Source organism: Orcinus orca, chromosome 3 (assembly GCF_937001465.1).
Source record: "Orcinus orca chromosome 3, mOrcOrc1.1, whole genome shotgun sequence".
Classification (NCBI taxonomy): domain Eukaryota; kingdom Metazoa; phylum Chordata; class Mammalia; order Artiodactyla; family Delphinidae; genus Orcinus; species Orcinus orca.
The window spans coordinates 144,440,678-144,452,572 of NC_064561.1; positions in this window are offsets into that span (position 1 = coordinate 144,440,678).

The window sequence follows — 11,895 nt, forward strand, 5'->3', positions numbered from 1 at the left end:
GTTGATGGTGCAGATTATATAAGCTCTTATAAAAACCATGGGTTCATTGGTTTTCCAGAGGAAATCCATGGGAATATTATAATTGGGGGGGGCATGAGCCATTTTTCACTTAGAAATTCTCTCTTTGCCTGAACTGTGGAGATAGATTTGCAAGGCGCTAGCATTGGTGAAAGGCTATCTTTTAGGATGCCATCCCAGTAGCAGAACTCTAGCGGGGGTGACACCTGGGTTGAAGAGGAGGATAGATTCAAGAGACAAGAGGTAGAATTGATAGGTTCTGTTGATTGATTGAATGAGGGGGATGAGGGAAAAGGAGGAGAGGAGGATGACTCTTGGGTTTCTGGTATGAATAAGTGAGTGGGTGGTGGTATCTTTTCCTGAGGTAAACAATAACAGAGGAAGAGCAGGTTTCTGTTTGGGACTTGTCTTTAAGGAGCCTGTGGGAATTCAAGAAATTCTGAATGCCTTGAATTGCCAGGGTCATCTTTATGAATAAATCTATTACAGTTAACACAAGACAGTCTTCTTTTCTGACCCTGGAAGCAGGCACATCTACCTAGATATGACCAGTTACAACCAAGAATACAAAACACTTTGGGATGAACTAACCAAACAAATGAATGAGAATGGGTGGTTGTTTCATAAACCAGTTCCAAGAAAATATTCCCCTATGTACTTTCTAAGCACTAACTTTAAAGTATAGCAGCAACTCAATATATAAAACTTACATGAGGATAGGATGAAAGGGGCCCAAGCACTCTCTTAAGATATACAACCATGTGGGAATCTTTGTCTTGTGTAAAGCGATTCCAGTCTCTAGAAGGCATTGCCATTCAGGATCTAGTTCCTGGAGAGGGGAAGGAATGAGTAGAAGATGAGCAATCCATCTTCAGCTACCTTGGACGTTTATTCATACATTAAACAATATTTATTTCGTAAACAGAATTAATTGAGTACAGCTGAGTAACAATTGACAGCAAAACCATTAGATGAATGACTGATGGGGAATTGACATTTATGTCAATATGTGTATATCCTCACCAATATTTGGGTTGTTTCCAGTCTAGCTATTATAATACTGCTGTGAACATACTCATACAAGTTTTTGTGTGTCATATGTTTTCATTTACCTTGAGTACCTAGGAATATCACATATAAATATACTTAGAAGTGGGACTTTCCTGGAGGTCCAGTGTTTAAGAATCCATGCTTCCACTGCAGGGGACACTGGTGTGGCCAAAACAAAACAAAACAAACAAAATGTATACATAGAAGTGAAATTACCGGATCATAAGATAACTGCATGTTAAACTTTTTGAGATACTACCAAATTGTTTTCCAAACAGTACTTTGTCATATCATTTTATATTTCACCAGCAAAGTATGAGTGTTCTAATTTCTCCACATTTTTGCCAATACTTGTTATTAACTGTCTTTTTGATTATAGCCATCTTAATAGATGTGAAGTGGTAGCTCATGTTTTTTTTTTTCCAAAAGTAATAAATTCTACTTGAAGCTAAATCATATAAAGAGATTTTGTAATAAGGAAACAAATGACAGAAGCCTGTACATTTCAAGTAAAGAAATTCAAACGCACAGCAGAGAACTTTTGTAATCATGCATGCAACTGAGGAAAGTAGCTTATAGAACCTGCAGCACAACATAAATGATCAATTAAGGAAGAGAACACATTTCCCAGGTAGGGTGAAAAACTGTGAGATTACAAGAAGACAGCTCCCCATCAACACAGAAAGATCTAAGTCTTGCTACTAAAGCACTGGGTGGAATGGGGGGAGAGAGGGGAAGAGTAAATTTCCAAAGCTGAAGGTCATTTGATTTTGTGTCTAAGGCATAATTCCTCATGTCCTGCTTCTCTCTCTTTGTGGCTTTGAGTCACGCTTTCCAATTCAGTTTTAACATTACGTTAATTTAATTTTTTATTTTGTGATTTTTAACTTAAATTTTTATTTTATAATTTTCATGGTGCCATGAAAATCTTGATTTCTTATATCATTAGTAAATCACTTAATCTCCTTTTTCTATGTTTTAAAGGATATGGTTTCAAAACCTTGCTTTTTAATGTTATAAAAGATTTTAAAACCTTTTTAAAAAATGTTTTCTCTCAGAATTTGTTCTTTAGATTTTGGCCTTCTTTGTGGAGAGAAAGTTCTTTTTCATCAGGCTGCATTTGGAAAAAAGAAGAGAGAATTTACTGAAGCAGAAACACAAGGGAAGGGTAATGGTATGTCTTGGTAACTTAGCAAAACACAAAACTTTTTTTTTTCCCTGAGTACAAAAGTAATAAAGAACATTTGGAAAATACAGTAAAGGAGAAAATTGAAATCATGTGTTTCCTTACCATCCAGATAATGATTATTAATGCTTTGGTGTATATTCATCCAGATTTTTTTCTATGTATAAAAGCAACGATTCAGAGGAGCACCAATACCAGTCCATTTGGGCAATCAGAACCGCGCCAACAAAGATGTAGGTATTCTGGAAATATTTCTTACTTTTCAGGATTCCTGCCAACATGCAGAGTCTATCTCTGGGAAGGAAGACTGGTAGGATGTAGACAGGGTTCAGGGTTCTCAGCTTGCAGATTGAGTTTCAAGCAAGGTTCCAGATCTCTTTGCCAAGGAAGAAGATAAAGGGGACTGGATGCAAGGCTCCTGGGTCCAGGGAAACTGACCTGTTGCCAAGCTTTTTAAGAATGGTAGGGTTATGGCTACTCTGTACCTCTTTTTCCTGTTAGGACTATCTCAGGAAAGGGGATAGACTTGGCTTCTATTGAAGGAGCTCATCAGAGGCTCTGACACCTTGGGTTCTGAGGAAGACAAAGGCAGGCAACGAAGGCAAAGACTAACATTGTACAGGTTGAAAATGAGTCTTATTTCTCATTATAATACACATTTTCTGAAAGAAGAAGTCTTTAAAAATATGTTTGGTATCTTTTTTCTTGGCTCAAGCCACTAGTGGGCTTAGTTGAATATTTAAAATTATCATAGAGCTTGCTCATAGAGTATATTATGTTAATGAAAAATTTAATGGAAGAAGCAGAAAATTGTATTGCGTTATGGAAAGCAATTAGGGATATTCGAGAAATGTGTATTCTTGTTGCCCTTACAATAGCTAGACAGCTTTTAGCTTTCAGCCAAAGTTTTTTTTTTTTTCCTAGAAAGTTTTAATAAGATACAAGCTATACATCAGTAGAGTGCTTGGTCCAATCGTGCGTTTTCAATAAATATTAAACACTAACAACAACTGTGAAGTTTCCTGTGTTATGTCCATCCCAGAAAGGACTTCTTCAGCAGAGCTACAGTTTAAGGATAGTCTGGGGCTGCAAGAAAGAGAGACGTAGAAACTTTGCCCACAGCCCAATCCCACACACCAATGTGTCAGAACAAAAAGATCAGTATACGGTGGTAACTTCTGCGGTCCTCCCAGCACACTGCGATGCCTTTTCTTGCTATTGGCCCTTTATGAATAAGGAGTTGAATCAGCCTGTGATAAGGCAACTGAGAAGCGCTGGCATTTTGAAAAGGATAACCTGTGAGTATGGTCTTGGGTTTTACTTACATATTTACATCTCCCCAGGTCTAGCTGCAACTTGAGAAGAAGCTGGAAATAAGGAGATAAGTATTCTTTGGCCCAAATGAAGGGCAGAAGTCAGTTTCCCCTCTGATCTGCAGTCTGGATCTCATATCTGTGAGCTGAATCTCTATTGCATGAGGGACGAGTGCAGATTGTGCAACAGAGGGTGCCTGTGTGCATCTGACAGGAGAAGTTTGTTCTGAGTGTCATAGTGTTGTTTTCATCTTGATAGACTAGTACAGTCTGGGTGAAATGGTAGGGGAGGGTGCTGGGGAAAGGAGAAATGCCCAGGTAGCTGAACAATGAAAGCTTATATGCTACACGGACAGAAAGGAAAGGGAGAACACAGATGGCTCAGTGAAACCACTGGTTAGCAGAGGCAACGAGAATGCAGAGTGCGGATTTCAGGAAGGATAACATTTGTGAAGGCTGAATATAATCAAGGGGATCAGAGCCATATACTGGGAAAGTGATGGGAAATACAGTAATACGTCCATTAACCGCAGCACCATCACCATCAATCATCTTTAGTCTATGATGAGAATTCAAAACTCAAGAGAGGCTTGTCTTGGCCTGTGCCTATACTTCACATTAAGTATTTATTTTTGTCCTTGGTATTAGGAGATACTGCCACTGACAGCATTACTATTAATGTGTGTGAGTGGGGCTCAAAACGGACCAATTAATGATGCACAGTTCAATCCTGTCTAAGTACACATGTAGACAGGGTGTCTGTCACCATTGGTGGCTTTCCCTCTTCACCTCTGGGGCTGCATGAAGTCTCAGTTAACAAAGAGCTTCTCCAGGTTTGAAGAATGCAGCACCGATCTGCTGACTGCTATGGTTTCCCAGAGTCAGAGGATATGCTGCATGGCTAACTGTTGAGCTTCTACACATTCTTCCCACTTTTCTTCTGTTGACCCTCCTTCTAATCAAGCCCCTTTGGCTTGTGGTGGGTGCAGCTGCTGTGGTTTAGTGCACATGTCCAGAGGCAGAGATTCAGTGAGCAGAGCTAAGATGCTGATGGAGTGACTATACTTTGGATCTTTGTTTTCGGCACTCTTGAGTTTCCACTGATGTTAATTATGGCCCATGGGTGATGCTGTGGAGACTGCTGGAGGAAGCAGGTGGGAATCCAAGTTACTGTCGTTCTTCCTCTGGAGAGATATATACAGTGCAGAGGTTTACTTTGGCTGATTGCCTGACGCCATGTCTTGGTCTTTTGGGGGGATGGCCACCAGAAGAGAGCTTTTTTGAACAAGCACCCTGAATTTTTTTTTTAAAATAAATTTATTTTATTTATTTATTTTGGCTGCGTTGGGTCTTTGTTGCTGCATCCAGGCTTTCTCTAGTGGCAGCGAGTGGGGGCTACTCTTCATTGCAGTGCACGGGCTTCTCATTGCGGTGGCTTCTCTTGTTGCGGAGCTCGGGCTCTAGGTGCACAGGCTTCAGTAGTTGTGGCTCACGGGCTCTAGAGCACAGGCTCAGTTGTTGTGCTGCATGGGCTTAGTTGCTCCGTGGCATGTGGGATCTTCCCGGACCAGGGCTCTAACCCGTGTCCCCTGCATTGGCAGGTTGATTCTTAACCACTGCGCCACCAGGGAAGCCCCTGATTTTTTTTAAGGCTGCCCTTGCATCTCTGAACAACAAGTTGCCTAGGAGATAGCATTTGCATTTAGCTCTCCCCACTGGATTTCTAGAAGTTTCCTCAGTGAGGATGGCAACACCACCTCAGGCTTTGGATTACAGTTTTGCATTGATATTATTTTTGCATCACCTAGGACATAATTCCATGGAATCACATGTATTTTTTTGTGCTTTGGGCTTAGAAGTACAGTCAATGAATATAGAGAAGCTCCTGAATGATTGCACCAATGTTGCATGATCCTGCCTTCTGTGCTGGCTTGATTTTTAAGAGGATGCTGGGCATAGTCTGATTCTGGCTTTTAGAATCACGGTTTTGTCTAGCACACTGCACAAATAGATGTACCCAAATTCAACTGGTGGTGAAGAGCAGATTTCATAGCTTTAGTAAAGTCTGCCACCAAATCTAACATGCTGGGTTCATCATTATTTTAGTAGTTCATGGAAATCTTCTTGTCAAGATACCTACTTGTTAAGACTCTGGTGTAAGTGTCCAAGTTAGGCTCACAAATACATTGAACCAATAGTATCAAAGATGCAGAAATGAAGTGGGTCAGGATTAAGTTCAAATTCAGGAATTAAGTTCTGTGCTTTTTGAGGATCATCTCTGATATCACAGAACTTGACTCTTTTGCTTCACTGACAAAAAAAGCCTCTCTGTATACAGGTGTGACATTTGGACTCTTGTTTTCATTTCCATATTCTATATTTTGATTCTTATCGAAACTACTCTTTTTAAAATAGGTTTATATGGCTTGGTCAAAATAAAAATAAAAGAGATGAAGTATAGATATATACTTCCTATATAGATATAGGAAGATTTCTATTATTTATTAAGTAGAGTGGTTGATATAAAATGATTTATGGGTGTAAAAATTAGAGAAAGTATATATTTAACATACAAAGCATTTAGTGGAGACAGAAATGAGTGTTTTATACATTATGAAATAAATTGAAATATTGGGGGATTAAGGAAGGATTTGCCTTTTTACTTTTAGGTATTTAAATTTTTGTAATCAATATATTAATTTTGCAAAGAAAAATATACATATGCTTATCGGTCAACTCTGGTTACTTTGAGGAGAACCCCAGCCTTCTCTAAAGTGAAGCAGCACGGACACTTAGGTGCCTTATGATAAAAGATATATGCAGGCAGACTCTTGGTCAGATGTGAGAACTCTGAGTATTGGGGTTCAGCAATCCTCAGAGATAAAATTGAAGAGAATAAACACTGAGTTAAATTATTTGGATAACGAATGAAGGTTGCCCGTGCCCATAAATATGGGGCTATTCACTTTATTATACACAGCTACTGTGACTGATGTTTTTGACAAACAAGGGAACAAAAGAAAAGATAGATGTGATCTCGTTTCTTAAAGATTGTCTAATTAAGGTAGAGAGTGAAGACCTGATCAGCAATGGACTAATCCCAAAGCAACCTAAAAGCAAGTTAATGACCATGTGGTACACATGGTATACATAATTTCTAAAGGAATTCAAGATAGGAAAATACTTTGTGTGGATCTGTTTAGCCGATAACAATCATTATGTTTCCAGGAAAGGATCATTTGAAATAAATCCAATTCAAAAAATAAATATAAAGATTAATAAATCATACTTAGTGTTCCCCAGAAGATAATAATTTTTATAAACTTTATAGATAAAATGCTACTGAAGGATGGAGGAATCAGTAATTAAATTTTCTGAAGACGTCAGAGAAGTGATCATAATATATGGAAAATACCTCAAAAGAGAATTATTTTATTACGAGAAGAATGGAGACATGGATATTCCAGGTAAAAGCAGAAGAAATAGCACAAATTTATGAGACGTCTAGGATTGTGAGGCAGGTACTGTAGCTGATGAGTCTGGAAAGATTAAATTGTGCGGGTCCTAGAATGACATATTAAGGCATTTAAACTTGATCCTGTAAACAATGTAGAGCCATTAAAGGCCGTATGTCAGGACTAGATCTGTAATTGTTACTATGACACACATAAAAAAACGTAATTCAGGGCTTCCCTGATGGCGCAGTGGTTGAGAGTCCGCCTGCCGATGCAGGGGACGCGGGTTCGTGCCGGGAAGATCACACATGCCGCGCAGTGGGTGGGCCCGTGAGCCATGGCCGCTGAGCCTGCGCGTCCGGAGCCTGTGCTCCGCAACCGGAGAGGCCACAACCATGAGAGGCCCGCGTACCGCAAAAAAAAAAAAAAAAAAAAAAAAAAAAAAATATATATATATATATATATATATACACACACTTATAATTCAGAAATTAAAACAAGTTGCGCCTGCGCAGGTGCACTCTTGCCTCAAGGCAGAGCATGCGCGCGCAGTGACTCCCCACTTCCGCCCTCAGCGGAAGTTTCTGCGGCGCAGCGGGGGAGGACGCTAAGGTGGAATTTCCAGCCCGCTGGATCTGAGGGCCGGGGTGTGGCCCGGTAAAGCATGATACCCTCTGTCCAGACCATGGCAGAAATATCGAAGCGTTCAAATTCTGCTCCGACTGTGGAGAACCTTTGCCTACAGAGGAGCGTGAGGCGTCCCAGACCTTTGTGTCAGACCGCTCGGAGCATGCTTCTGAGGCTCAAGGAGAGCCGAATGCCAGTTCTGAAAACCTCTTGCAAGAAAGTGAGATGGGCCAGCTCTGTTACCTTTCCCCCGTTAACCACCTTCTCAGACCGTGACAGTTCTGGGTCTGAAAACACCTGCAGTCCCAATGAGAGACTCAAACCTGCATACGACCAGGTGAAGCCCTCAGACGCTGAAGTGGAGCCCGGTAGCCGCCACGCTTTTAGGCCTTGCCCACGGTGACGGTGCTGACACACAAAAGTGGGCAGCACTGGAAGCTGGGATCCCTCCGGACCAGGGATGACCAGGGCTTTCTCTGTGAAGGTACACTGTTCACAAGCGGCAAGGGCTGGGCTGGGCGGGGCCGTCTTCGAGCCAGGGCAAGGGGAGGGGGACCCCTTTCTGAGAATGGGAATGAAAACCATATCCCAGTTGCGCACCCGCCTCTAGGCAACCTCTTAGACTCGGGACTGCAAACCTACCCACCTACAGGGGCCAGGAAGATAGAGTAAATGATGGCTGGAGTCTGAGAGTGGGCCATTGCGAGTGGTGGGGACTGTGGCCAAATGGAGAGCATGTGCCCTGTATAAGGAGGGCACGTTTCTTCAGTTCCACCTACTGTTGTCGTGTTGGAGTGCAGGCCCCAGTGTGGCTGGTTGATAACGGGTGATGATGATCGTTGTAGCCACCCTGCAGAGATAGGATGGACCCGCATCCCACCCCAAATTTGGTTTGGATGTAAAGACCGATGATTTCAAACACAGAACAAGAGGGTGTGAAATATTTATTGCTCGCAAAATTGAGGTCTCTGGGGAGAGCAGTCCTGAAATGCCTTGAGAGAACAGGGAAGGAACCCGGTCTGGTTTTTATTGTGGTTAAGGGCTGGGGCTGAGGTGAGGGTTCCAGCACATGGGCCAGGGCCTCACATAGTTTGAATCTTCCACAGGCACCAAAGAAGGGAACACCCAGGCTTTCTTACCAGCTTGCCCAGATGTGGGTGGGTGGGGAAGAGGGAGGGCCAGGCTTAAAAGCTGTCAGTAGTCAGACATTAAAAAAAAAGGAGTCATTTTATTACAACGAAGAAAATAATAACTGTGCTGGAAGTTTTAGTATTAATCATACCTAACATTTATTGAGTGCTTACTCAAGGCCAGGCCCTGTTCTAAGCGTTTTACGTGTGCTTTTTCTCTTTTAAGCAATTTTTAAATTGAGATAAAATTCATATAACATGAAATGCACCATTTTAAAGTGCCTAATTCAGTGGGTTTTCAAGTATTCACAGTGTTGTGCAACTATCACCACTATCTAATTCCGGAACATTTCCATCATCTTAAAAGGAAGCCCTGTGACTTTTAGCAGGTACTTCCTATTCCCCCTTCTCCTTAGCCCTGGGCAACCACTAATCTACTTTCTGTCTCCATTTGCCTGTTCTAGACATTTCATGTAAATGGAATTAGACAATAAAAACAAACAAACAAAAAACCCCAACAGTTCAGATGGCAAGCCTATGAAATAAGTTCATAGCTTCTCAAGCAGGTGCTGTTGACATTTCAGGCCTGTCTGTTTAGTCACACAACATATGATTATGACCAAAAGACATTATAATGTATACAGTCTTTGGCACACTAAACCCTTTCCTATACAGTGCTAAAACAATAAAATAGAAAAATTAAATAATAATTTTCTTTACAGTTATAGCTTTTTTGTAAATGTTGTATGAAAAAGAAAACCCCCAAAGCAGTAACAAAAAACAAAACAAAAAGCATAAGGAATAAGAAATTCACAGTTTTACTTAAAAGCTTTTGTGGGCTTCCCACTACTATTATTACTGCTGCTACACACAATTGCTACTTACCTTTTTTTTTTTTTTTTTTTTGCGGTATGCGGGCCTCTCACTGTTGTGGCCTCTCCCGTTGCGGAGCATAGGCTCTGGACGCGCAGGCTCAGTGGCCATGGCTCATGGGTCCAGCCGCTCCGCGGCATGTGGGATCTTTCCAGACCGGGGCACGAACCCGTGTCCCCTGCATCAGCAGGCGGACTCTCAACCACTGCGCCACCAGGGAAGCCCTCCGCTACTTACCTTTTATTGAGTGCCTGCTATGGGCCAGATGGTTTTGTTCTGTTTCAGGGGTTTTTAAGAAATTTTTTATTCTGGAAAGAACACTTAACATGAGATTTACCCTTTTAACGAATTTTAAAGTGTATAGTATATTATTGCTGACTATAGGTACAGTGTTGTACGGTAGATCTCTAGGGCTTATTCATCCTGCCTGACTGAAACTTTATGCCCATTGATTAGTTAACTCCCTGTTTCCCCCTCACCCTTACCCCTGGCAACCACTGTTCTGCTCTTTGATTTTATGAATTTGACTATTTTAGATACCTCATATAAGTGGGATCACATAGTATTTGTCCTTTCGTGACTGGTTTATTATACTTAGTATAATGTCCTTAAGTTTCATTCATGTTGTTGTATACTGTAGAATTTCCTTCTTTTATTAAGGCTGAATAGTATTCCATACCACAGTTTCTTTATCCATTCATCTGCCTTGAGGACATTTAGGTTGTTTTCACATCTTGACTATTGTGAATAGTGCTGCAGTGAACATAAGAGTGCTAATATCTCTTTGAGATCCTGATTTCAGTTCTTTTGGAAAAATACCCAGAAGTGGGATTGTTGGATCCTATGGTAGTTTTATTTTTAATTTTTTGAGGAACTTCTATACTGTTTTCCATAGCGGCTGCGCTATTTTACATTACCACCGATAGTGTGCAAGGGCTCCAATTTCTCCACATCCTCCAACGCTTCTATTTATTTATGTGTATATGTAATAGTCATCCTGAGAGGTATGAGGTTTTATCTCCTTATGGTTTTGATTTGCAATTCCCAGATGATTAGTGATGTTGAACATTATTTCATATACCTGTTGACTATCTGTATGTCTTTGGAGAAATATCTATGCAAGATCTTAGGCCTTTTTTTTTTTTTTTTTGGGCCACGCTGCATGGCATGTGAGATCTTAGTTCCCCAAGTAGGGAACGAACCCGCACCGCCTGCTGTGGAAGCTCGGAGTCTTAACCGCTGGACTGCTGGGGAAGTCCCTCTTAGCCCTTTTTTTTTTTTTTTTTTAATTGCATTATTATTTTTTTAAATTATTGAGCTGTAGAAGCTCCTTGTATAATTTGGATATTAACCCCTTATCAGATAGATGGTTTGCAAATATTTTTTCCTATCCTGTAGGTTACCTTTTCACTCTGTTGATTATTTACTGTGTAGAATCTTTTTAGTTTGATGTAGTCCCACTTGTTCATTTATTTATTTACTTATTTTTGTTGCCTGTGCTTTTGCTGTCAAATCATTGCCAAGACCAATGTCATGAAGCTTTTCTCCTATGTTTTCTTTTAGGAATTTTACAGTTTTGGGTCTTATGTTGAAGTCTTTAATCTGTTTTGAGTTGATTTTTTGTGTATGGTGTAAGATAAGCATCCAATTTCAGTCTTTTACATGTAGATATTCAGTTTTCCCAACACCATTTGTTGAAGAGACTGTTCTTTCGCCATTGTGTATTCTTGACTTCCTTATTGAATATCAGTTGACCATACGTGTGTGGATTTATTTCTGGGCTCTCTCTATTTTGTGCTATTTGTTTACATGTCTGTCTTTATGCCACTACCATTACTGTACTTTATAATACATTCTGAAATCAGGAAATGTGGTACTTCCAGTTTTGTTGTTCTTTCTCAAGATTGATTTGGCTATTTGTAGTCTTTTGTGGTTCCATATGAATTGTAGAACATTTTTCTATTTCTTTAAAACATGCCATTGGGATTTTGATAGGGATTGCATTGAATCTGTAGATCGCTTTGAATAGTATGGACATTTTGACCATATTAAGTCTATATATTATTCTTAATGCTTTACGTATAGTAACATTTGAAACTTTTTCTAATTCTAGTTTTTACTTTTTAAAAACTTTATTTTAGAGTAGATTTAGATTAATAGAAAAGTTGCAAAGGTAGTATAGAAAGTTCCATATACCCCACACTCAATTTCTTCTATTATTAACATCTTACATTAGTATTACA